Source organism: Magnolia sinica, chromosome 1 (assembly GCF_029962835.1).
Source record: "Magnolia sinica isolate HGM2019 chromosome 1, MsV1, whole genome shotgun sequence".
Lineage (NCBI taxonomy): Eukaryota > Viridiplantae > Streptophyta > Magnoliopsida > Magnoliales > Magnoliaceae > Magnolia > Magnolia sinica.
In genome coordinates, this window is record NC_080573.1 from 81962254 (window position 1) to 81988247 (window position 25994).

Consider the following 25994-nt stretch of genomic DNA (forward strand, 5'->3'; position numbering starts at 1 on the left):
TTATTACTTGATTCAAGGACACAACTGGAATCGGAGTCCTATCCTATTCAGTTGGAAGATATCTCAATAAAACCAAATCTGAACTTCATTTGACCTAATTCTCAATGGATGAGAGTCGTGGGAGATTGTAAGTGATTCCGTCACCTAGCCATGCCTAGTAAACAATAGAAAACAACGGGATATACCAATTCCACAATCAATCATAAGAGAATTGTGAAGATTAGAAGGGATACCATCATCCAACTATTGAGGCGTAAAAATATTCCATCGTTCTCTCTCTGGAAATCTCATTCTGGGATAGAAGAATGGATAGATATCATTTAATGCAGAGGAATGGATGGACGTCATTTAATGCAGAGGAATGGATGGATATCATTTAATGTAGAAGAATGAATAGACGTCATCTGATGCAAAGGAGGGGAGGAAGTGAGGTTCTTGCCTTGGAAAGGGAGGTACACCATCATTTAAGGAAAAGTAGTTGAACACCACTATGTAAGGAAGGAAGGTGGAAGTTGTATGAGGAGAAAAGTGGTGGTGATCACCACTATGTAAGGAAGGGAGGAGCTTAGGAAGTCTATAAATGCCCCCTCCTTACTCCTCATTTGGGTAGGAGACAAGAGGGAGAGAAGTAGGAAGAAGGAAGTGAAGAGAGGGTTGTGCGCTGGAGGGGGTGTGCGGCGCACAACCCATTCACCACACAATGACATTCACCGCATAATGCCATTCACCGCACAATGGGGTTTGTGCACAACCCATGTCCAAAGGGACATCCGCACAACGCCACTTTAAGGCGAGCCTTATGTGCGCACAATGCCACTTCTCAAGGGACTTGTCCTAAAGCCAGGCTTCTAGCGCCACTTCCTATGGTGTCATGTCTTGATCCAAGGCATTGTGCACCACTTTGTAAGAGGCCTTGTCCTAAAACTTGGCATTGTACGCCACTTTGTAAGGGCTCCATGTCCTAATACATCTATTGTGCGCCACTTTGTAACGGCTCTTTGTCTTAATACATCCACTATGCACCACTTGTGGTGGAGATTTGTCCTGAAAGATGGCTTTTGCGCCACTTCCAATGGAGCTTTGTCCAGACACAAGCCCCATGTGCCATTTGTGGTGGAGTGTAACTGTAACACCCCATATTTTTTATACTCGGGTGTTGCTATAGAGATCTAAATAACTTTAGACATGTGTAATGACCCTCAATTTTTACCGTAAGCTTCAACTTGAAAACGGACCAACCACCCTACTTTACATCGGCATGCATGAAAAAACACAAAACCCGTAGAAAGACCATAACCATAAGAAAAACTCTACCTTGCGTTAGACGCCCCAGGATTTCTAACCAACACAACTAAATAAAAGAAACTGACAGGCTAACTAATGGAAATCTACACACATCAAGGGAAAAATCCTTGAGTACAACCCTTTTCAGGAACAGAAACGGACTGATCTTCAGTCCCGAACAATTTAGAAACCATGCAAGAGGATCAAACGGCTTAGATCTCATCCACAGACAGTTGGGACTTACCAAAACAGAAACCGTGGGCATGTTGTGACCTTCCAAGGCTAATGGACGGCACCGATCGGCTTAGATCAGATGGTGGGACCCACATCTGATTTGTGGGTGTACACAGATTGTGCACTCACGCTGTGCACAGAACTCACCATCGGGTCAAACCGTTGTTGACCCGATGAAATCCCAATATTTTCAAAAATTTCAAATGAAATCTACTCCCGCCGTCGCTGGCTCAAACTGACCGTCCGTATGACAGTGCAAATGACTACCATCCGCATACGAAGGAGAGATCCAGACCGTTCATCGAATTATATGGGTCCCACCGACCCTGATCATGTGGATTTTGACAATTGAAAACTACCGACGCCACCCTTGTCATCGTCCAATCGAGCAATGTATAAGGAAGATGCTGATAGGGAGTGAAAGATCCACGTCCGCCTCTCCTCCGACCAATCCAACCGTTGGGTGTCGTCAGACGGTGGCCACGTGAGCAGTGAAATCCCAGTCAGCCCTACCTGTTTCCAAAAAGGGACCCCTACACGCTGGAAGGCGGAAGGAATCTTCCCACTTATAGTAACAACCATCTCATCCGTCCATTTTCATCTACAAGCTCCCTCAGAGCTTATCTGGGACGTTGAGTGTAGGGATGCCTGATGTATCTCGTAAGAGAGCCCAGAAATCGGCGAGACCCAGCCTCATCTAGAAACCGACCTCAGCTTAACAAGTGTGTTAATTAACGGCCACCCTTCACCATGAAATGGACCCCACATGGTATGTAAACTGTATCAGGACCGGCCAAACGGCCCTGATCCATAGATAAGCAACCCATTACGGATTTACCATTTTCGGCACTTCATCTTCCCAAATCAACTGAGAAACCCACCATCTGCGTGTGTGGCCCATTCACCCATCCTAGACGTCTATCACGAGGCCCATCTCACTTAAAACCTATCAGAAGATGTTGTCTGGGCACGTGCATACGATCAGCGATTGTGTGGGACCCTGATAATACATTTCCCAACCGTTTGAGCTAATAACTCGCTAAACCCCGTGATTAGCAAGAGAAAGACCCAGAAGCGGAAACAATTATATATATCTGGGTTCTTAGGGCGAATCCCAAGACCTGAGAAGAGAGGAATAGAAGAAAAGAGGGAAGATGGTAAGGGAGAGTGGGTGTCGGCGCTGTTGAGGCGAGTTGCAGGCCCGGTAGCAACTCGACTCGGTTTGGGCCACTCTCAGCTGAGTGCTGATCGTAATAGGTGTGGGGGGTGAAGATCGAGGGAAATGGGGAAGGAGACTGGACCGGCTCTGGTTTTAGTTGCAGGCTTTGTAGCAACTCGACCCAGCCAGACCAGACAGTGGGCTGAACGAGTCGGAACCAAACATTTCTGAGTGCGTGCAGGCGTCGGTAGGAGAAACTCCGATCTACTGCCTGCCCGGTCTTAGAATCGAGTCAGTTCAGCTGCCATCAGATGAACCAGATCAGCCCTGTCTTCCCTACACTGGCCATGAGGACTATTCCCAAAAATAGGCAAGGCATTCGTCTATTCCCTGCAAAACCCCTCTCCAAACGGCCTGATATTGTGCTGACTCAGTGACCATCTTCAAAACCAGAGTTAGAACTCCAGGCGGTCGTCGTGGAGAGCTTATTTGGGCTGCAGTCTCTTCAACGATAGAAGAAAATCTCTGCTCAGGTATAACTATCAAACCCAGTCAGTAATCAGTTCTGCGTGCAATCGATGCATGAGTAAACTCAGTAGTTATACACTGAGTCAACTCTGTACTCAGTGGTGGACCGATCCGACCAGTTTTGTGACAGTGTCTTACTAACTTCAATCACCTGTTGGAGCTTAGAGAGGCCTGGGTTTCAGTGGTTTTCAATTTCGCCTAGTAGTTAGTGGAACTCTTGGGACTAATCAACCCATTGCTTATTGAAAATTCTAACTGAGTCAACCCAGTCTCGACTCACTAGAGTTAACAACAATCTGCTCAGGTACAAGTCTGCAACCATATTATCTTAGGAGACAACCCTACCCGCAATCTGTTCAAATCAAGATCCTTGCATCCACACCTCACGACAAGAGGGATTTCCAATCTAGGTGAGGGACATCCCCCATAGCTTTTACATTACATTGAATTATAAGATAGTATTAAAGCTTGAAATCTTAGAAATATTAATTGTGCATGTGATAGCCTTGCTCCCTTTGAAATAATTTCAATAATCATGTGGAAATATTCATATCTTATTGGTCTTATAGAATCTCATATCATACTTGGCCTTATATCTAGACTTGCTTAGTTATATGTACATTTCATTAACCATGTTAAGAAGTAATAAATCTTGTTCCTATAATTCACTCCATAATTCATTACATATGCTAGAATCATTTTTGATTTGAAGCTAACGTGCATGATCAAGTCTTGAACTAGTACGCTATTCCTTTCATTATTAATTGGTTATGTTGAGAATGAGTTATTATGCAATTGTCTAATTACTTGATTACAATGTGTGACAAACATGTGATCTGGACTTGGTATTGTATTCTCCAAGTCAGGTTAGTAGTAGTGGTCCAACTTGGAGTTATATTTTACCAAGTAACGACATATGGCATGATGTATCTATCTATTATCCATGTTGTATAATGGAATCTAAGTATGAAAGGCCACCTTTGGTGGAATATTATGAGAACTTGGCAAGATATACTCCATTTTTGGGCTTCAGCTTCAGATGAACCGTGATCATGTTTGTAAGAATAACCTTGTAAATTCTATTGAATGTATGTAAATATCATGATGCATGACATTCACGCATGACATGTGAGCTTTTCCGAGTGCTTAATGTAAGCCACATTCTGCTCGATTTACTATTAGATCAGTTGAATGACCAGAGTTGTGCATTTGAGTCACTTTGGGCGCTCTTATTTTACATGAGGCTTTTCCAGGATTTTTATACCTCCTCGGGCATACCCCGAGTATTTGCCAGGAGGTCGTCCTTGGGCGCACTCACCTTCATGGCCTTTTCCAGGTAGTTTATTTACCTCGGGTGGTCTTTTATTTTGACAGCTAGATGTGCATGCTCAGATCTGTGTCTTAAACATACATTCATACATTCATGCAAATGCATATGTAGTTGTATTGCCTTATAAATCATATACGAATTGTTAACCCATTTTGGAATGATGTGTTATGGTTGAATGTATGAGCAAAATTCTCACTGAGTTTTCACTCACCCAATTGTACGGTTGCACCAAATAGATATGGGTATGATGAACAGGTGGAAACCCTTATGACGGGATTCCAGGGACGGCTGAGGTGGAGTTTGGCGAGGAAGAACTCTATGTGAATGTCGTTGAGCCGTTGGAGCTCAACTGATACTTTAGGATTTACTTGCTTTCATATTTCAGACTATGCATTTTATTTGAGCTGTAAAAATCTTTCCCCTGTTACGGGATTTCATTTTGCTTCCATTTATATGTATTAAACTTCCTCGTTATTATTCTTGATATCCCTGGCTTATGTAGTGATTATTTTACTTCATGCTTTGAAATTACTATTAATTCGTAGTATGGTGGTCCATTTTATAACGTAATACTCGGGTTCTTAATGAGGAGTGACTATCCTCGGGTTATGAGAACCAGGGTGTTACAGTAACACCCTGAACTTTTCAATACCCGAGTATTGAAAGTTCTCGAGCGTTACCGTGAGATTTAACGTAACACATACATGGGTATGATACCAATCTTGCTATCCTCACCTTGTGTCTACTCTTGAACACGAATCTAACCACCGGGAATAATCTTCATCCATAAATCAAGTAATCTGATCGTTGATCATGTGATGGGATACATGTACCTTCCCTTGACTAAATCGGTGAATAACTCTTTAACTATAATGAATTAGAGGCAAGTTCTTTTGTAAGAATTGTTTAGAAATGTACATACAACCTAGTAGAACTATTAGATTTCACAAAACTCTTAGATCAACAATAATTATGAAAATGCCATTAACCTAGACCTCTGAATCCTATATCACATGGCTCCTATTATCCGTTTAATGTGGAAAGTTATACCATGCCTAATTATCATAAATTAACCGTACACATCGAATTTCAGTCATTAAATCATAGTAAACTAGCTACTTGATCTCTACATCGTCCGTATACTTATCAGATCAAGATTCTGATTCGTTCATCTTGTTCATCACCTATGAATATGCTTAACCCACCATCTGAACTACGATATGAGAAACTTACACATGTGACAAGATACTTTAATCTGACGATATACATGCATTACCCCTAATCACTCCAAAAATCCACATTATGTCCATCCATTTACTAAACTGACCATACAAATACCTACATACATGGATAAAGTTTTAACCATTAGGTTCTTTTATTTTTAGAAGGTCATCTGACCATCCATCATGTTTGGATCTGCCAATGGGCAACCTGAATATTAGGATGAATCGGTCATTTTGAAGATCTTAGAATACAGGTCCAAACTACCGGATAATACTACAACTAGACATATATAAACGTCACATTGAAACCACGGAGTAGTATAGTCTATTAAAGTAGTATCTTAGTCATCCGCAAGCAATCTAAGAGATATAGACTTCGGAAGTTGTAATAAGGGAGAAGGGCATAATTGTAATTGTAAGACTAAAATTTGGATATCAGCACTGTTGCAATCAGTTACGTGAGGTTTTCACGGTAAGCATTGCCTACACGTTGGCTAGTGGTGTGGCCCACTAAAGGATTAGATGTACTTCATATTTTGGCTCGTGTCCTAACAACTCCCCACAAAACAAATGAACGGAGTGGATCGCCGAAGAAACATCACGTTGGGCCCCACCTTCGCCCTAGTCATTCACAGAACCAAGAATCTCACGTGCAATCACGTAACTGAGTTTCCACAAAAGCCTCTTCAACGGTGAACGGTGGCTGCTGGTGTGGTCCATCCAAAACTCGGATCCACTCTATATTTTGAACCGTAATCTAACATCACCATATAAAACAGATGATCGGAGTTGACGTCCCGAAAGACCATCCATCTGGTCTGAATGAGGAAACCGACCAATCCTTTCGAAATTCTTCGGTCGAATAGACTCTGCTACAAAACCGACGCAACAACACCAGGAAAGACGGGCGTCGTCGAGTCCTTTCCGCCTAGGAAATTCACATCCGACCTTATGGGCCTGATCTGAACCATTCAACGAAAAGAGGAGAGGATTTCGGATCTCTCCACGTCGTCGGAAAACAGGGGAACAATCTAGAGAAAACAATCGGCATTCGCCGATCCCGCGAATGATAGAGCCATTACGTATAGAAGTAGGGTTCGCAATAACAAGATCGGACGGCCAGATCTTTGATCTGGTGGGCCAATCGACGACAGCAAACTGATCTAAGACGTTCAGGCCATTAACTGACCATGCTTACAATATAACAATGGAGAAAGATGGGAAAATCAGGAACTCTCGCACTTGTTTTTCTGGCACGTAAACAGGGAGATGCGTAAGGTAGTTTCCCGATTATCCCTTGCTACGTAAACAAGTCGGTGCAAGAGTTGTAGCCGACCTAGTGGCGTCCACGCCCTATAAAAACACCTACTCCATCGCCTTGGAAATACAACAAAGAGGAAAGAAAGAAAGAAAGAAATAAAAGAAGAAGAAAAGAAACAGAAGAAGGGGGAGGCCGGCAATTCTGGGTGCCTTTGGATCAACGACCCGCTGACTCACCGGGGCTACCCCAAAACACGAGTAGGTTCCATGACAAATTCTCCGCCTTCTCTTAGACTCTTTCATTTATCTTCATTCCAAACAGTCCTAGCCTGAACTGTGGCTTAGGAATGAATCCTGATCATATTAGCTTGTGAATTATCGTGGCCTAACTTGATGCATTGTATTAGATATGCCAGAATTTGATCACTACGACACAAAACTAGCGACATTAGAGAGAAATCGTGATTGAAAGGTGAGGGTTTTATCCTTTGAGCTTACATTAATTTAAGTTGTTAAATTTATCCTGTCTTTATATGTGCCTTCATGAATACAATTGTGCCTTTACATGTATTTTATTTGGCCTTTTATATATTACTTTGAATCTTTCATGCTATTATATGTTTCACCATTAATTATGGCCTCATTCGTGCCTTTTACAATGTGAATTATCTTGCCTTCTACCCGGATTCTTAATATTTCTCTGGCCTTTTTCGTGCCTTTGATGTTACAGATTATCTTGCCTACATGTTATACTTTCTGGGAGTTATCCTATCAATTGATTTAATAAATATCATTACAATTATTGGTCCTTTTTAGATTATGACATGATAATGGATTTCTCTAAATTTATGTGAGGCCATGGATGCAAGCCTTGCTCCTGCCTCATCTCTTTATTTGAGTTGGCTCTACCACTCTTCTTTTATTGAGTTGACCATTGTCACTCTTCTCTTTATTCTGTTGGCCTCGTGCCATCTATCTTTAAAAGGCATGGGCATGTGTCTTGTTATTCTAGAACCTCCATGATTCAACTTATATTCTCCAATATTCAGATTTTATTCTTGATGATTCAGTTTATGTTTTCTTGATGCAAGTACTATGTTGGGAATCCCTCCTCTAGTGATCGATTAAATACTGTGGACGTAATGCATTTTCGGTAGCAGCCCTTAGGCGCCACGTAATTCCGGGGTTCTCGGGTGATGTTGCACTGGTTAGTGTACGTGAGTCGTTCTGTATATGCAGTATATCAATTCCTATATTGGGGGGGTTGTTGTCGCAAATAGTTGCTCTAATCTCTGGGTGCGTATTCACTAGGATACGTGTTGTGGTTGTCTTAGGATAACCGTGTAAAACTATGTTAAACGTGGGACACGCCGACGAATATCCATAGTATGGGATGCGGGTTGAGTCGGATAACTATAACCATATTCGATATTGTGGCGATCGCTAAGTGTGATACACCGCATATACTTTGCTAGGCATGCAGCTCATATAGATTGCTTGTACATTGATACCTCTTGTAGTGTGGAATACTTGACATATCAGAACATTTATTTTGCTTTCATGAATCTCTTAAATTATTGTTAATCTTAAAGGATAACCTTCACTATGAGTAGGGCATTGACCCTCTCCAACCATACAGATTATGTAGGTGACGTACAGATTAAAGACTTAGAGGACTACTTTCCTATAGAATATTACACTGAAAGAATCCGAAGATATTTTACTATTTAGCTTTAACTTCCGCCGTGAACTCTGATGTTGTAATAAACCTCCTATTAAGAGGGCATTTGGTTATTCTTTTCACATTGATGTAATATAATTAATTACAGTTGATATCATTCTTGTGAATGTTACCTTCTTGAATGTATCTGGATGTATCCAAAAGAAAAAAAATATATGCTGCGATTTTCCAAAGCATCCCAGTTTATACATCATTAACACCCGATTTCCTCGGGCACGAGTACCAACTCTGGCTGTGAAAATTTGGGCTGTTACATGGAGATTTGTCCCAACAGATGGCTTTCGTGCCACTTCCAATGGAGCTTTGTCCAAAAACAAGCCCCATGTGCCACTTGTGGTGGAGATTTGTCCTGATAGATGGGTTTTGCGCCACTTCCAATGGAGTCTTGTCCTAACACAAAGTGTTGTACGCCACTTCTCATGCTCCCATATCCAAAGAGTTGGCATTGTGCTCCACTTATAAAGGAGCTTTGTGCGCTCCTTTGTGCTTTGTCCTGAAGACATTCTCCCCTGCTCCATATTTCAAGAGTTGTGCGCTCCACATTTTAAGGGTTGTACGCTCCACATTTCAAGGGTGTGCGCTCCACATTTCAAGGGTTGTGCGCTCCACTTTAAAAGGAATCCGTTGTGCGCTCCACCTTCAGAGGAAAATGACAAAAATGTGAAGTACAAAAAGAGAATTTTGAAAGAAAGAAGAGTCCTTCCATACGACTGAAAGGATAAATTGAAAGACGATCAACGCTTATCATACAACCAAATCAAGGACTTCAAGTTTGCACAAGCCATCTGTCTTTGCGATGAACGTCAAAAGTATTGAAATGCTGCTAAAATTACCACTGAACTGCCTTCTATTTTATTCATGAACTGTCTTCTATTTCATTCATTACGTTGCATTGATTGTACTCTGTTTTTAGAATCAAGGGAATGAGAGGATGTAAATGAACTCAGATTGAATAAAATTCTTTGTGATTATTGTTCTCTCATTCTTTCTTTGTTATCATTAAATGAAATCCCTCAAATCGAATGCTTTTGTTTCTTATCAAAACACCAACTATGCCCAAGGGATGATGGTGAACAACATGATTTCCTAATTTCACAATCTCAAAGCAAGAAAAGAAAATACTCAAAGCTATTGTAGATCTATTGTAATTTGAGTTACAACAAACCATTAAAAACTGAAAGTATTCCTTAAATATCAAACTATAATTAAAGATAGTTCAGCATAAACATGAATCAAAGTAATAGAATTATCCCATCACGCTACAAGCTTCACCTCTTAGCCCTAGCTAAGAGGTTTAGCCAACCATTGACACGATTGGATCAAAACCCTAGAAGAAAGCATGAAAAACTAAGGAAGAAAGAAGAAATTTTTTTAGTGACGGCTCTCCATCCTTGTGCTTTGCTCCTCCAAACCTTAGATAGATGCCAGGGATGCCTTGAGGACTCCTTTATAGATGTGCAACACCTCCTTTTGCACCTCCTTGGAAAAATCTGGAAATTGCCTCAAATTTACCTACTCTGCGTAATTCTGCGCAACACTGCATAAGAGGTTCGATGACATCGAACTGCCTTCAATGTTATCGAAGGTGCCTTGAACATGTGTTTTTTTTTTCGTGCTGCATAACTTCGTCCGGACTACGTAATCTTCTATATCATCAAACCTACCTTCGATGTCATCGAGCGTTGTTTGAGGAATCGATAATATGTCCAAAACAGTCCAGCGAGTTATTCCAATTTCTTCAATAAATTCGATGTCATCGAACAAGTCGTTGAGTCATCGAAAAATGTCTTCAATTTGTCCAGTGACCAACTTGATTTTCATTCATAAATTCGATGTCATTGACCCGTGTTCGATGTCCTCGAATGTGTCTTCGATGTCATCGAATGGTGATCGATGACATAGTCAATGTGAATTCCGTACTTGTTCTTTCGACTTCGTTCTTTCTCCACTTAGTTTTCTTGAATTTGGGACCTTGAAATCTTCAATCTTTGTCTCCTAAGATCCATCTTTGTCTTGGTGATCTTTGAGCATCAAATCCAGGCTTTTAGCACCTTTTCCAATCTAAGATCTTAAATTCACCTTGCAACACAAACATGAGTAAAATAGGACATTAAGCAGTATCATATTCATAAAACCAAGATATAAATGGCGGATAATATGTAATATTTGACCCTCAACAACTACCCTCCCTGTGAGGCACTAGATTTCTTTTGTTGTCCTCGACGAGCTCATTTCTAGTAAGCTCAGATCTTGTTGGGATTCGCCTCAATTCCCCTTTGGCTGGCGCCGCAGGCGCATTTGCTCAGATTTAGTTTCATTTGATATTTTCAGAATATTGTGAACATTTCCTTGAGGTCGGCAGTGTGATCTTTAGTTCTAATGCTCTTGACGAGCATGTCGTCGATGTAGACCTCCATGGAGCGTTCGATCTACTTAGCGAACATTCTGTTGACGAGTCGCTGGTATATGACTCAATCATTCTTCAGCCCAAAGGGCATAACCTTGTAACAATAAAGTCCTTTGTTTGTGAAAAAGGTTGTCTTCTGCTTATTGTATGAATGCATGGCGATTTGATTATATCCTGAGTAAGCATCCATGAAGCTTAGGAGCTCATGCTCGGTAGTGTTGTCAACCAGCTGGTCGATCTGTGGGAGGGGAAAATTGTCCTTGGGGCAGGCTTTGTTCAGTTGGTGTAATCAATACAGACCTGCCACTTCTCATTAGACTTTTTCACTAAAACGATGTTGACAATCCAGTTTGGATAGTAGATCTCTTCGATGAAGCCCGCTTCGAGGAGCTTGCTAACCTCTTCACTGATGATGGCGTACCGTTCTAGCTCGAATGCTTAACGTTTCTGCTTTACTGGTCGGTGGTCGGGGTCGACATTCAATTTGTGGACCATCACTTTTGGACTAATGCTTGGCATGTCCTGATGGGACTAAGTGAATACATCGGCATGTCATCGGAGGAGACCCAAGATCTCATCCCGTATAGCTGGATTCAGCGATGAGCCGACCTATACTGTTTGGGTCGGGTCGAATTCATTGAGAGGGATGGTTATAAGGTTCATCAGACACCTTCTTTCAATTGAGTCTTCCCATGGATCAAGGGAGGTGATGGCCATTATGTGGTGTTGTGTTCTTAGTGCCATGAAGTAGCACTGTCGGGCTTCTTGTTGGTCTCCCTTGACCTACCCAACTCCATGCTCGGTTGGGAACTTCATTGTGAGATGATAAGTCAACACTACTACTTATAAAGCATTGAGGGACAGTCATCCAAGGATAACGTTGTAGACAGATGGAAAGTCGACTACGAGAAAGTCGATCATAGTCATTGTTTGGTTCTCCCATTCTCTTTCCGTGATTAGGAGTTGTATGGATCCTTTGGAGGTGACTTTGTCCCTTACAAACTCGAGCAAAGGAGTTTTAATAGGTCAGAGTTAGGACCTCCCGCCTCCCATTTTGTCGAAGGCTTTGACGAAGAGTATGTCGGCCAAGCTGTTGGTGTCCACCAGTATTCGAAACACTTTGTGGTTGGCTATAGTCATTGTCACCACTAGTATGTCATCGGGGGGGGGGGGACACCTCGGGTGTCTTCTTCGATGAAGGTCAATTTGCAGGATGCTACTCTATGTTCCTTCGTAGGTCTACTGGTGATGTGGACTTGATGTTCTGAACTGTTGTGACTGATGCTTCAGGCATGGGCTCTTCGTGCTCAGTTCGAGTCTCCTCCTCCAGCAGGTTCGTTGAAGATGGTGCGAATTTCTCTGGTAGTTTCATTGTTGATGGGTTGTTCGTTCTTCCAATCTATTCGTTCTTCTCTCTTATTGAAGTATTCTCTCAAGTGCTCATTACGGACGAGGGCTTCGATCTCTTTTTTAAGGTCGAAGCAGTTGCTAGTAGAATGATCATGGTCACTGTGAAAGTGACAATATTTTCGTTTATCTCGCTTATCGGCAACGGTCTTCATTCTGTTCGGCCATTTGAGTAGTCGTTTATCTCGAACTTTCAAAAGGACCTACTCAAGCGCGGCGTTGAGGGGAGTATATGAGCTGAACCTGCTCTTTGATCGTTTGCTCGGTTGTTGCCCCCTGGTTGAGTCATCATCTCTCATTTGCTTGTTGCCATGATTGAATGTCCATTCTTGTAAAGCCCGTATCTTAGTTCGTACCGTCCCTTAGACTCTCACGATCCTCCCCATCGAATTCCGGTAACCCGTGACCTGTAATCGACATTTGTGCGTGACTCTAAGTTGCATCCTATAGATTTGAGTCGACTTGATCCAAGACTTGTACCAGTGCGACCACGTCGTCGCTGCGGTTCCAACATCACGTCTTGCGCACCAATGCGATGCCCAGGTTAGGAGTTGTGGGCCCACGTTTATTTCAAGAAAAACACAGCGCATTACGAATCTCGAGAGAATCTCTACCCACCTTTCAAATCAATTAATCAATCAGTCAAGTACACATCCCATCCCTAGCCCATGCTTTCTTTATCCCCAAGACAAGCAACCCCCTAAGTCAACTCTCATGTCACTCACACCCATCACTCACCCATCCCTTTTCATCCCATCAGACCCTCTCTCTCCTTCTCATTCTCTCTACCATTCCAAGCTACCAAGTGTGGACGTCCAAGCATCCCAAGAGAACCCCAAGTGTGGCCCACTTCCTACCCCCTCATCTCTCATCCTAACCCTTCAATCTTCATCATCCTTCATCAAAGTTCAAGCCAATGAGCTAGGATTCCAAGGAGCCTAAAAGATTAGCAATTGATGGGGGATTTGTAGGTTAGATTGTGTTTTTGATAATGGGCCAAGTGGGGCCTACCGATTGATGGTATGGATCTCACTTTAGACCCTAGGCATGGCCGATGGCCCACCATGATTCATATGATTATCCCATGATGGGGCCATTCTCCATGGACCCCACTATGATGTTTATTTTTCCATTGTGAAAAGGTCATCTAGACCTTGCATTTTGGTGGAAAGGAGTCTCCACCATTGATCTTTTTATGATTTAGGGCCCACATGATTTGGGACCCATTTTGATGTATGTATTGTATTTACATGGCCCACCTAGGGAGGGCTCATAGTGGCAGAGCCCCTCCCCTCCATCGCACATTCTACCTCTCTCTCTCTCTCTATCTCTCTCTTTCCCATCTTGTGGCCCACCATGATGCATCCGATCCATGTCGTCCACGTGTTGGGCTCCACCTTGTGCCTGCCCATTGGGACAGGCCCTAGATGAAGGAAAATACAAATATCAGCTTGATCCCGGGCATGTCGCCCACTGGACGTGGGACCACCATGATTTATGAGTTTTATTTGCACCGTCTAGCTTGCTGGACGGTGAGACCCACCTTATTGTATGTATTCTGTATCCACTTCGTCCGTGCATAGCTCATCGGGCCCACCTTGAATGCACGTGCGGTCCACACCCACGTGGGACCCACCTGATGTGGAAATGGATTGGCTGGAGTACCTCACACCAGCTATGCACTTGTTGTATTGACGTCAACAAGCTCTGTGGGTCCCACCAGCTATATACCTACTGTATTGACGTCAGTAAGTTCTGTGGGCCTGATCTTGAGGTATGTGTTATATCCCAACTGTCCATCTCTGATATGGACCCCACCTTGATATATGGGTTCTATCTGCATCGTCCATGCAGTGGACCCCACTATGATATATGTATTTTATCCCACCATCCATATGGACGGTGGGGACCACCATGATTGTAAGGCCCGTATCCTAGTCCATACTGTTCCGTCAACTCCCGCGATCCTTCCCGTCGAATTTTGATAATCCGTGACCTATAATCGACGTTTGCGCGTGACCCTAAGTCATATCCCATAGATTTGAGTCGGCTTAATTTAAGACTTGTACCATTGCGACCATACTGTCGCCGCAGTTCCAACGCTCCGTCTTGCACACCGATCCGATACACAGGTCAGAAGATGTGGGCTCGCATTTATTTCAAAGAAACACCGCGTGTTTGCAATCTCAAGAGAATCTCTACAACATGTCTCATCAATTAATCAATCACCTCATGTCAAGTACAAGAGCAACTCCAAAGTCAACTCTCTCTCACCCTCTCTCTTACACACCCATACATGTCAAGTACACCTATCAACTCACATCCATCACTCACACCCATCACCTCTCTCACAATCACCCCTCCGCTCTCTCTCTTTCTCTTAACATTTTCTAAGCAACCAAAAAAAGTGGAAGTCCAAGCATTTCCAAGGAGAGAAAGTGTTGTGTGTGGCCCACTTCCTATCTCAAAATCCATCATCCTAGCCCTTCATTTCTCATCATCTTTCATCAAAGAGGGACACAAGGAGCTCGACATTCCATTGGGCCAAGAAGATCAAATAGTGGGTGTTCTATAGGCCTAGATTTCATTCTTTTGATGATGGGCCAAGTGGGGCCTACCGATTGATGGTATGGATCTCACTTTGGACTGTAGATGTGGCCGATGGCCCACTATGATTCTCATGATCATTTCATGATGAGGCCATTCTCCATGGACCATATCATGATGTTTACTTTCTAGTTTGAAAGAGGTCATCTAGACCTTCCATTTTGGGTGGAGAAGGAATCTCCACCGTTGATCTTTGATTTGGTGGGCCCACATGTATTGGGACCCACTTGATGTATGATTGAATGCAAGGGAGGGCTCATACTGGCGGAGTCCTCCATCACATGTGTCCCTTTCTCTCTCTCTCCCTCCTTTTTTCATTTATTTTTGTGTATAATGATGTGGTTGTGTGGCCCACTCGGATGGACCCCACCTTGATGTGTGTCTTATCCACACCATCCAACCATTTGGTGGCCCACCTTGGCAATACGCCTGTAGGTGGGGCCCACTTTAAACAATGTGTTGTATTCAAACCATCCAGCATCTAGGGACGCTGGACGTGGTCTATGAAGTGTGAACAGACAGTGGGATGTGCTGACAAAAAAATATCATTTTGATTAAAAAATTGGGTGGACTGCTTATGCAGGCCCCACCTTGAAGTATGGGTCTAATCCAAGCCATCCATTCCATTCCCCAGCTCATTTTAGACGTTGAGCTGAAAAATGAACCCAATCCGATTTTCTGGCTGGCCATAGCATAGAAAATATTGATTTTTACCGTTAAAATTGACTAGGACCCACATTGACCTAAAACATACTGAATATTGGGCTTGTTTGGTTGGTCTTGAGCCATGAAATGCAATGGCTGGGTTGGATTCACCTGATGCGGGCCCCACCTAGGAAAAACTTCAAAAATACATCTTTTTCAAAAAAAAATAACATGCAGCAGGTGCTGCTGCTGACGTCCAGAGGACGTGCAACAACATCCTGCTGCGTTGTGGGCAGACGGATAGGGACCACAGGTCCCAGCCGTGGGTCCCATCGTGGTGTGTGTGGAACATCAAAACCATGCACTTGGTGGGCCCCCCCTAAAAATCAGCTGTATGTGAAACTCAGGTGGCCCACACAGCAGGAAGTAGTGGAAGATTGAACGTCTACCATTAAAACTCTTTTGTTGTCATAGAAGTTTTGGTTCAATATGAAATTTGTTTTTCCTTTTCATTCAAGTTTGTGTGACCTTAATAACAGATTGGATGTAAGAAAAATGTTATGGTGGGCCCCACATGGGACCCACTGATGTATGTATTGTAATCCACACCTTCCATCAGTGTGGGCCCCACCATGAGTTATGTACTTTATCTATGTTGTCCATCCCTATGGGACCCACCATGATGCATGTGTTGCATCCAAACCGTCCAATCATTTTGAAAGATAATTTTTAAGGCTTGAGACTGAAAATAAGACAGATCTAGGATAAGGTGGACCACATTTCAGAAAAACAATGGGTTTGAACGTCCACCATTAAAACCCTTAGACTACAGGGTTGGACCAATATGATATTTGTTTTTCCTCTAAATCCAGGACCTTGTGACCTTATGAATAGGCTGGATGGGAAATAAACCCTATGATGGGGCCCACTGGAATTTAATTGTGGAAATTATTATTAACACAGTTAAATAGGGTATGATCCAGTTGATCTTTTGATATGATTCATTTTTATACAATACTCTATAGTGATATCTAAAAATAGATGAGTTGGGTTCGACTTATTTGAATTGGCCCATTTGACTTGGCCCATTCAACTCAGCCCATTCGACTTGGCCCATTTGATTCAGCCCATTGATTCAACCCATTTAATTAGGCCCGATGTGATATATGAGGCTAGTTGTTGAGGCTCACCTTGATGTGATGTATGAGGGCCATTGTTGAGGCCTACCCTGATATATATGGGGCCCATATGATGCGACCCATTTGATGTATTTGAGGCCCATGGTCCAAGCCCAATGGGATGTACTTCAGGTCCATTGTAATGTGTGATTCCACCATGGTTTATGTGATGATGTTTATGGTGGGCCATACCTTGGGAGCAATGATGGTTTGACGTCCACATTGTAAGAATAATGTTGGTTAAATGTCCGCATTATAACTCTCTCTAGGGCCCATTGATAGCCCATAATTGTTGTGTGTAGGCCGTCTAGGCCCATCTTCTTTGCGAGGATAGTTCATCACCTTATAGTATGCTTAGTATAATTTCATGACTCATGCCCATACGCATCATATGTATGCTTGATATGAGTAGTGACTGATCATAGCATATGCCATTGGGTAGATTATTTATGGGACTCACTGATAGGAGTTACCCACATGAGCGCGCGGTATGCCTAGGATTACTGCATGATTTGACGGTGTGACTCATGCATCTCGCATATGCGTGACATGATCATTGTATGCCCTAGCGACATCAGGGTCATAGCCTCCACAGGCACATCGTGAATGACTGGATTGGATACTGGAAATATTGGCTCTAGCACTGTGGGCACATAGGATGTCCTTGGGTGAAAGTCCCAGAACCTTTTTGGTACCAGGAGATGCTTCAATGTCTAGACCAAGTGGATACATGAGCGCCTGAGTGCCGAATACTAGTAGGCTGTGTCTCCCACTGTGTCGTGGTCGGTTGGAAGGGGGTGTGGCCTTATCCGTCGAGTGAGGGGGTTGTAAGCTAGGCTGAGTTTGACCAGCTCGCAAATGAGTCCGCTATCAACGAGTTAGGTAGGTATTGGCAGACTACTAGTCAGGCGGATAGTATGGTTTATTTCGCTTGCTGGGCTGTACGGCTAAGGAGGCAGCAGTCAGTGTGGAGTGTACTAGACCCCGATGATATTTCAGAGAGGAACTATACTGATATATGTGCTTGATGAGGACTGTCATGCTTGTATTGCATCTTGCATATGACATTGGGCTACATAGGCCTCGCATCGTATGGCCTAGGTATGGCCAGTAGCATTCATGTCTCGTATTGCATGGCCTTGGTATGGCCGATAACATTCATGTCTTGCATCGCATAGCCTTGGTACGACTGATAGTATTCATAGACTTACTAGCATTCTTTCGCATTACTCTGATACTGCATACTTGTCACTTGTCTTGTGTGCACACTTACACCACCCTCTAAGATTTTATAAGCCTATGCACGACCATTAAGTGCAGGTGGTGTTAGATTGTAGCAGCGTTGAGGCAGGAGCGTGCATCAGATTATTTTGAGCCTTTTGATCACCTTTTATTTCCCTTTCCGCATTGTGCTTAAAGTTTTTGATATAGTGGATATGTGGTGATGTTGTTTTGTGACTTGGTTATGCTTATGGTTATGCTCCATTACAAAAAAAATTCATACTGAAAGTTCTCCTTGTAGGATCCCAGGATCGGAATCTTGCATAGATGCCGGGAGCTGAGAATGGGGCATTGCGGAGGCTGTCGGCGCCACATTCGGCGATCGGGAATTTTATGAGCCCGTTTTTTAAGTTTGGGGCGTGACAATGATATAGCTGCTGTATTGACGTCAGCAAGCTCTGATGGTCTAATCATGAGGTACGTGTTATATCCCAACCATCCATCTGTGTGGGATCCACCTATGATGTACGTGTTTCTTTCGTGCCATCATGTACAGGGATGTGGGTCCCACATGATATATGTGTTTTATCTATATCATCCATCCATGGGACGTGGACCCCACCTGACGCATGTGTTGCGTCCACCATCTAGCCCATGGATGGTGGGTCCCACAATGATGTAAGTGTTAGATGGACGGTGGGATCAACCATGATGTATGTGTTTCATATCCATGCCATCCGTCAGTTTTGCTGGACGCAGGGCTCACTTGCTGTACACATAGGGGCCCACCTACTATGTAAAAGCAGGGCCCACCTGTTGTATGAGCTGGGCCCACCTGATCTATCCAGGCCCACCTTGAGGTATGTGTTGTAAGCACATCGCCCATCCGATTTTCCAGGACTATAGGCTGGTTTGTGAGGCCTGCTTGATGTATATGCGGCTCGTGTTTGAGGCCCAATGTGATGTATATGCAACCCATGTAATGAGGCCCATTGTGATATATATGCGGCCCATGTAATGAGGCCCATTGTGATGTATATGCGGCCCGTGTATGAGTCCCAAGTAATGTATATGTGGCCCGTGTATAAGGCCCAAGTGATGTATATGTGGCCCTTGTGTGAGGCCCAATGTGATGTATACGAGGCCCATAATGAGGCCCAATTGTGATGAATGATTCCACCATGATGTATGTGCTATATTCACACCGTTCATTGATTTATCTAAGGCCGTGGGCCCCATTGCCTTAAGAGGCCCACCTTGATTTATGAGCTATATGCCCATCATGATGTATGTGTTACATACACGATGTCCATCCATTTCCCCAGTTTGTATAAGGGTCATGGGGCCCCATAGAGAGTTAGATTCAAATCCCAAGTGGACCACACACTAGGAGACAATAGTGGTTGAATGTCCAATGTTGAAATCCTGCATAGGGCTCGTTGTTAAGCCCATTACCTTGGGAGCAATGATGATTAAATGTCCACGTTGTAATCTCCCTAAGGCTCATTATTAGGCCCATTCTCATCTCCTCTTATTGGGCTTACCCCAAACCGTTGGGCCCCCATTGATGATTGTATTACCCACTTTCCCTCATTAGGCTACCCAAACCGTTGGGCCTCCATTGATGATACCCATCTCACCTTATCGGGCTAACCCAAACCATTGGGCCCCCATTGATGCTAGTAATACCCATCTTTCCCTTATTGGACTATCCCAAATCATTAGACCCCCATAAGTGTTACCCATCTTACCCTAGAGGGCTAACCCAAACCGTTTGGCCCCCATTCATGCTAGTGCTCTCCACCACCCTTGTAGGAATCACCATAACTTGTAGACTCACCTTGTTTGTATCAGGCCCCATAAGAAAGCCCAACTTACCATATGATAGATTGGGTGAGAAAGCCCACTTAATATACTTAGGGTCATCATCTCGACTCCCATTGTTGAATGATTCACCCTATGAGGTTCATCCTTAATGTACGACATTTAGGCCGCCACTATATATATATATATATATACCGTAGATCATGCTTAGTATAACCTCATGATTCTTGCCTGTGTGCATCATATGTATTGACGGGCTACCTCAAAACATTGGGCCCCATTAATAATAATGCTTTCCGCCATACCCTGTACGACTACCCTAAGCTTTGGAGCCCTCCTCGTGATCTATATCAGGCCTTCCATAGTAAACGTGATCCACATTGATGCATGGGTTTGCCCAAGCTTAGTGACCCAAACCGAGTCCTACTTAGATGATGGGTGAACTACCGACCCGTTTGTAAGGACACATAGTCCTAGATGTATGGACCCTACCGAGGCCCACCTTATATTCATATTGGGCCCCATGGGGAAAGAAAGCCCACTTGTTGTATACCCACTTGACTGCCCCCATGAGACATATCTTATCCTTGTATCCAGTGCCAGGACCTCGGTGTCATGTATATATCATCCACATCGTCCATTTAGTTCTTCGGGCCAAGTGTGAGGCCTATCCTTGATGCTAGTCACCATCACCTCTTACCGTAGATGGAAGAATACATGGTACCAGATTTAGTATATCCACTATGTAGAGCCTATCTCGATGTATGGGTTAGACCCGCCGTCCTTCCAGTGGACCCCATCTTGGGATATATAATATATTAGTGCTTTGGGAGGCTAATGTTAGTCTAACATAGGACATACCACATGGACTCCTATAGTTGTAGAAGGGGCATGCCGTTTAGCTCCTACTCTTTATATGTGATATGCCAGTGATGGTCGATTGTAGATTACTGTTATCTGCCCTATCAGATAATCATACCTATGTACTTTATTACATCATGATATATGCCCACACGCATCATATGTATGCTTGTTATGAGGAGTGATTGATCATAGCATATGCCATTGGGTTAGTTTATTATGGGACTCCTTGTGAAACAGAGTTGCCCCACATGAGCACGCGGTACACGCAGGTTTGATGCATGACTGGATGGTATGACTCATGCATCTCGCATTTTGTGATATGACCACCATACGCCCTAGTGACATAAGGGCCGTGGCCTCCACAGACATATTGTGGATGGCCAGATGAGACATCGAAAATCTTTTTTTTTACATGGGGCGTAATAGATGTCCTTGGGTGAAATTCCCTAAACCCTCATGGTACCTGAGGATGCTCCAACGTCTAGACCGAGTGGATATACATGAGTGCATGAGGGCCATATACTATTAGGCCATATCTCCCACTGTGTCGTGGTCGGTTGGAAGGGGGTGTGGCCTTATCCACCTAGGTGAGGGGGCTGTAAGCTAGGTTGAGTTTGACCAGCTCATGAGTGGGTCCGCTACCGACGAGCCGGGCCAATATTGGTAGGCGGGTAGTGAGGTCTCTTTCACTCACTTGGTTGCGTGGTTAGGGAGCCAGCGGCCAGTGTGGAGTGTACTAGACCCTGGTGATGATCCCAGAGATGTACGATATTGATATATGGACCTATTGAGTAGGAGTTACATACTCAGTATTTAATTAATTCATTCATTCACTACTCACTCGGGCTGGTGGTGCGCAATTAAATCATTGTGTGAACCTTCTCAGTGGCCATGATTTCGGTTGGGGCGTGTGACCAACCTGAGATTAGGAGTTTACCACATTGAGTCTGGCTATCTAAATTTAGGTATGAGACTGGTTTGGATAGAAGTCCCTTGTGATGGACCCCACAGCCTGCGATACTACGTACTATCATCCCAACTTCATGCCCTATCTTGGTCATTTCTTTTGCATCGCATATTATATTGCATCCCTAGCATATAGCGTTTGGTTTACCATGACCCCACATTGCATAGCTGATCTACATTGCATACTCTGATATTGTATGACTCATGGACTTGTCAGTATCTCTGCTTACTTGATATTTTATGACTCATGGACTTGTTCGTATTTCTGCTTACTCTGATATTGTATGACTCATGAACTTGACAGTATTTCCAATATTGTATGAATTATGGACTTGTATTGTATAATTGGCACCTGCGTTGCACACACACGTACACCACCCTCTAAGCTTTCTATAAGCTTATGCACGATAGATGTGTGCAGGTGGCGCCAGGACGCAGCAGCATTGAGGCAGGAGCGTGTGGCCGAGCTTTGTGGAGATTTTATTATATACATGTATTTCCTTTCAGCATTGTAATCAACAATTTATATTAGTGGATATGTGATGATGATGTTGCTCTTGTGATTGGGTACACTTGTGGTTATGCTCCTTTATAAAAATTTTACACTAAAAAATCCTCCTTGTAGGATCCTAGGATAAAAAAATTAGCGTATGGGTGCTGGGAGCAGAGAATGGGGTACTACAGAGGCTGTAAGTGCCGGATTCGGCGATCGGGAATTTCGTGAGCTCGGTTTCTGAGTTTAGGGCGTGATAGTTCTTCTTTGGGTTGTTTCTCCTTGGTCGAGCTTCCTCCATTCCTCATAGCCTTTCATGGCTCTTCAGCATTAGAGTACTTTTGGGCTCGGTTGAGGAGGTCAGCCAGAGTTGTGGGGGGATTTTTACCAAACGAAAAGAGGAACCTCCCTTCTCTCAGGTTGGTAATCATAGCGGCGAGGGCGATCTGATCTGAATAGCTCTCCACTTGCATCGCTTCTAGGTTGAAACGCTTTATGTAATCCTTCAGCGGCTCCTTATCCTTTGGGATAATGATGAGGAGGTGAGTCGTTGGCTTTAACCTTTCTTTCCCTCCGATGAAGTTAGTGATGAATGCTTTGCTGAGCTGGGTGAATGAGCTGATGAATCGTGATTTGAGTTGTCGAAACCACTTCCGAGTTGCTACGGTTAAGGTTAAAGAGAAGGCTTGACGCATTACCATTGTTGATGCACCATGAAGCTCCATCCATGCCCTTAAAGACTCTAGATTCTCGATTGGGTCAGTGGCTCTGGAGTAAGGGGCAATCTGTGGCATTCGAAATCTGGGAGGGAGTTGAGCGTGCATGATGTCAGCGGTGAATGGCGGCTCGGTCTCTTCTACCATAGTTTTTATTGAGGTTGGCACATACATGCGGTAGGCATGTCATATGTCGCCAATCTAACCTCATAGCTCATTGAGCTTGGCCTCCCAGGGATCTTCATTTTCGCTTACTATTCTGGCAGGGTTATCCTCGGCCATGGTTTTGGGAGCCTTGCAACACCTCTTCTCTAACTTGTGTCATAAGTCGAAGGGAGCTAGTGCGAAAGTGCCTGAAATGTGGGATGGTGCTAGTACTGATGCTTCTTTGACTTGTTGATTTTATTGGGATCATGCGGGTGCTCGAGTTCGTGTAGAAGTTCTATAGTTGCTCGGGTGACAATTTCCTTAGCCCTCTAACTGGGAGGTTGGATTTGTTACTCCAACAATCTTTTTATTAGATCAACGTTGTTCTTCAGTGCCTCTACTCATTGTTCCAGAGAGATGAGCCGACCTCTTTAGTTCCGAGACTGCTACATTGGACCGCTGGCGTAAAATTAGCCTGAAGTTGGGAAGATGAGTCCTGATGGTCTTCGGATTGTTCTAGCGGCACAAGGCTAGGCACAATGGAAGTGATCGGAGCTTTCTTTCTCCCCATTCGCTATTGTTGAAGCACTGTAGGTGAGATGAGCGGCTTTGATGTCGTTCCCACAGGTGGCGCCAACTGTTGATGTAGAAATCTGGTTGTCCTCCTTAGACCAGTTGGGACCTCAGTAAAATGGAGTTGCTGAAAGGAAAAATAGAGTTTTACAAGAAATGGTTAGTGTAATGCTAAATAACATGAATTTACCTAAATATTTATGGGTTGAAGCTGTGAGTACTGCATGTTATATAATTAATCAGGTTTACATTAGATCAGCTAAAAACAAAACAACTTATGAATTATGGTTTAACAAAAAGTCTACCATTAAATATTTCTGAACTTTTGGAAGTAAATGCTTTATTTTACGAGACCAAGAAAATTTGGGCAAATTTGAAGCTAAAACCGATGAAGGAATATTCCTAGATTATGCTTTGAACAATCGAGCATACCGGGTTCTAAATAAAAGAACTGGGGTTATACAATAATCAATAAATGTAGTAATTGATGATCAAACAATCATTCCCAATCTTGATCAAGATGATAACGACAATGATATCAGTTTGGTTAATCAACCAAAACCACAATCAAAATCAGCTAATACTGAGTTAAGATTAGTCAAATGTTCGCAACCCCAAGTATAGGGTCGCGATGTAGTAATAACTCGTGAGAACAAGGTCGAATCCACAGGGACTAAACTTGTATGTATTCTGAAAAGAACTAGAACTAGAACTAGAAGAAGATCTAAATTTGAATTCTGGAATGAAAGAGAGTAATAGTGAATAATGTTTAAACTATCACTTAAAGGTGGGAACTAGGATACCAAGGATCCACTTGTAGCTATTAAGATGCTACCTTGCCTGATTCAATAAACACAATTGGAATTGGAGTTCTATCCTATCCAATCGGAAGATAAAGTAATTTAAATCAAATTTGAACTTTTCATTGACCTAATTCTCAATGGAGGAGAATTGTGAAGATTAGAAGGGGTTCCATCACCCTACCAAGCCCAAGAGATAGTGGTGAACAATGAGATTTACCAATCTCACTATCTCAAAACAGGAAAAGAAGATATCCAAAGCTATCACAACATCTATTGTTATTTGAGTCACAATAAATCATAGAAAACCAAAAATATTCCTTTAATATCAAACTAGAAATCAATGAAGTTCAATAAGAACAAGAATCAAAGAAAAATAAATATCCTAACATGCTACAAGCTTTACCTCTTAGCCCTAACTGAGAGGTTTAGCCCACCATAAAAATGATTGAAACCAAATCTCTTAAAAAAAGCATGAAAAATAAACTAGGGAAGAAGAAAAACTCTTTAGCAGCTGCTCCACCCTTGCGCTATACTCCTTGAGACCTTTCTAAACTCTAGAAGATGCTTTGGAGCATCCTAGAGAGTCTTATTTATAGTTGTGAAACTCCAACTTTCACACTAAGTTGGAAAAATCTAGAAACCGCCGCAAATTTACGCACTCTGCGTAGTTTCCCAAAAATACTCGGAGTTTCAGAATATGCTTTTCAGGATAATTTCAGGAATATGTTTGTTTTCAGGACAATTTCAAAATTCTTTTTTTTCACTTCAAATTTTTGATTCTCTTCATTCCTCACTTGGTTTTCTTAGATCTTTGGTATGTGAATTCTTCATTAATGACTTTCAAATTTTTAAATATTCATTTAGTAATATTTTGAGCATAAATCTTCCTTTTGGCATCAATTTCACTTTAAACTCTCGAAATCACCTTGCATATGAAAACATGCATAATTAAATCAATTAAGCACCATCATGTTTATAAAACCAATGTATAAATAGGGAGAAATATGTAATATTTCACACTTAACACACCCCCAACCAACATTTTGCTAGTTTTGAGCAAAACATGTGTGAAGTAATTCTCAATTCTCAATGTTCAAATCCTTTTTTTAGAAATCAATCCTTTGTGTAATCAAGTATGGATGAGTAGAATTAAGACAAGAAAGTGAGATTTTGAAAACCTAGAGTCGAATCATATAAGCAATCCATCAAATAGGTTCTTTATCGATTAAATTAGAGTATAAGTTCATATATCAAGTTTTTCTAACGTGCTTAGTGAGTTCCAGCTTACTTTTCACAAAAATATACTATCATTACATAATATTAACCATGATTATCACCTCAAGATTAATTGAATAATCAAGTACTGATTCTGAACTTATCCCCT